Genomic DNA, 2559 nt, shown 5'->3' with positions numbered 1-2559 from the left:
CGAGAGGGAAATTTTGACCGCGGGATTTTTCTCTCCCGCCGCTCGACAAGAATTCCCACTTCGATTGTTTTTACTTTTTTCTTGTTGTTTTTGTAGAAAAAATTCATGAATGGGATTCCCAGGCGGGATTTAACGTGGGGGGCTAAGTGGGGCACGGTTAGCTTAGTGGTAACGAGCTGGATTACCATGCAGAAGGTCCCAGGTTCGATCCCCACCAACAAAAATTTGCAGTCGTATTTCGATTGCAAATTTTTCATCGGGTTACTTTCTGGTGTTCTCGTGTTGGCCCAGCACCGAAATGGGAAGTATTGTGTCTCTTCTCGCTCATCTGATGGGGGACATACATACTACGGGATAGGCATTATACATCTGAACACCTAAGAACTTACGATTTGGCGTCCTAATAAAACTTACCCCCTGAATATCTAACTTACCGACTGGGAGCCTAACTTACTTATCAACCGGACACCTAACTTAGCAACTGGTCTTTGGACACCCGAATTCCCATATTTGAGCTCCCAAGTTACCAACCGGATACCAACTTACTATATCGATTCTGGATACTCACCTATTAGGAGTCCTAACTTACTAACTTGGATTGTGGATCTCTAAATCAACACCTGGAGTCTGAAGTCCCCCCTTACCATCTGGAAGCCTAAATTTTGTCACCTAACTTTGTGGATTCTGGTCACCTAGCTTATTCGGCTATTTACCTATCTGGAGTTCTACCTTACCCTTGAAACATCTTGTGTGGATTTGCCCGCTTATGTTTGGGATCGTTTTGAGAACGCGACGACTTTTGTAGAGGTAAGTTTGATACTACATAGTTCTCTTTTCTTTACATTTGTAGTGTTCAGGCTGGAGTAATAGATATTTGAGTGAAATTTTGAGTGTATGGCCGCCATACACGCCCTACATGGACGCTACGCCACTGCCTATTGGCTATCGGCGGGCCCGGGCTCCTCAATAGGCCTCGAAATTTGCAAGAGGAGATCCACCTCCAAAAAGTTAGGCCTTGGCTTATTTGGTATTCTTGTGTGTGAAATATTGTTGGCGTTAGCCCTGTTATGCGGTGAAGGCCCTGCTCCCCCCCTCATTTCACCCGGAAATGTAGCAAAAAAGCTCCCCAAGTCTAGAGAGGAGCAAAAAAGCCAAATAGAATCACTTCCCCTCCCCCCCCTTATTGTTTTTACTATAGACTTTAACCCTCCCCTCCTTAACCTTTTTCCTTTAACCCGCCACCGCACCGGCGCGGCGATAGAGAATTTTCACTCTTCTGAAGCTCGTTACCCCTCCTTTTGCGTGCCAGGACATCCGGATTAACTAAGGGTTAAGAATGTTAAGATACTGTTAGATTCTGACGTGACTTTGTGAAAATTCATATTGAAAAGAAGAACACCAGTAACTTGTACTCTTCACAGTTGATGTTAAAGAGTATAAGTGTTCTTCTTTTAAGGGTTAAGATTTCCAAAGTTTCATCTTTATCACCGAAAGGGAAATAATGTGGACAAAAGGAGAGGGAGTTTTTGTTCCCCTCGGGTTTTTTGCTCTCAAATGTTTTGAGAGGGTTTTTTGTGCGTTGTTTTCGTAAGGGAAATGGGGACAAAAAAAGAGGGAGCCTTTCCTCCTTTCCTTTTTTTTACCCATTTTCTTACAACAGGAAACTTGGCAACGTTGGAACTTGGAAGACCTTTTTTGGGGTTATATGAAGTACGAGTATAAGGTAGATACCTCTTTTTTTTTGTTTTTTGAGTAAAAAGGAAAGGGATACCTACAGAAGGTAGATACCTACATTGATTTGGGTTAAAATCACCTAGCTCTCTTGCCAGAATACAACCCACTGAAGAGTTGAAGACACAATTTTTTTTTTTTTGATACAGCAAACTGTAACTGCCAAGGTCTTATAGTCCCGTAATCGAAGAGAGAAGGAAGACAGGATAGGAGAAAACTAGCCGTTCCGAGAACGAACATTATCCGTTCAGGATAAAATCCAACCCCGACAGGAATCGAACCCGCGGCCTAGCGCTTACAAGGTAACCAAGCTAACTAAGCTGCAACAAAATAAATAAAAATAAAAATGACTCTTAGCCAATAGCCAGCCTAGTAAGTTTGGAACACGCCTGTCTTGTAAGCGCCAGGTCGCGTGATCAATTCCCGCTCACAGGGAGAACTTTATCCTAAACAGATAAGGGTTGTTCTCGGAACGGCTGACTTTCTGCTATCCTCTCTTCTCTTTAATTTCGGTGCGATACAATGCATACATAACTGAAAACCTCTGTTGAATTAGGTACCTATAGTTTGGTACTTAATTCAACACAAAGTTTCACTTGTGATCAAGTTTCAAAAACGATGTTACCTACCTAACGAAAAAAAGAACGAAAGTGAAAGAGAAGAAGAAGAAGGAAAACAAACCGAAAGAAAAAGACAAACAAAAAACGTAGTGGCAACACAATATCTAGGTACTGAAGAAGAAAAAGAAAACAAAAAGAAAGAGGAAGAAGAAGAAAATAACAATAGGAAGACGAAGGGTGGGGGGGGGAGGAGAAGACAAAAAATTAG

The 2559-nt window shown here is 42.1% G+C and overlaps 1 protein-coding gene across 1 annotated transcript in view; it reads left to right on the top strand.

Moving 5' to 3' along the window:
* Positions 1-373: 373 nt before the first annotated feature.
* The window catches only part of LOC103517103 (zinc finger protein 2), a 28560-nt gene continuing 26374 nt past the window's right edge, over positions 374-2559 (top strand). Inside the window, exon 1 of the mRNA XM_026829319.1 lies at positions 374-807. The gene's annotated coding sequence lies outside the window, so the exon portion shown is untranslated. The remainder of the gene's footprint in view (positions 808-2559) is intronic.

The sequence above is a fragment of the Diaphorina citri genome, unplaced genomic scaffold, assembly GCF_000475195.1.
Source record: "Diaphorina citri unplaced genomic scaffold, Diaci psyllid genome assembly version 1.1 scaffold1747, whole genome shotgun sequence".
In the NCBI taxonomy this organism is placed as follows: domain Eukaryota; kingdom Metazoa; phylum Arthropoda; class Insecta; order Hemiptera; family Psyllidae; genus Diaphorina; species Diaphorina citri.
The sequence above is the reverse complement of the archived record's forward strand: the minus strand, read 5'-3'. Positions and strand labels throughout refer to the sequence as shown.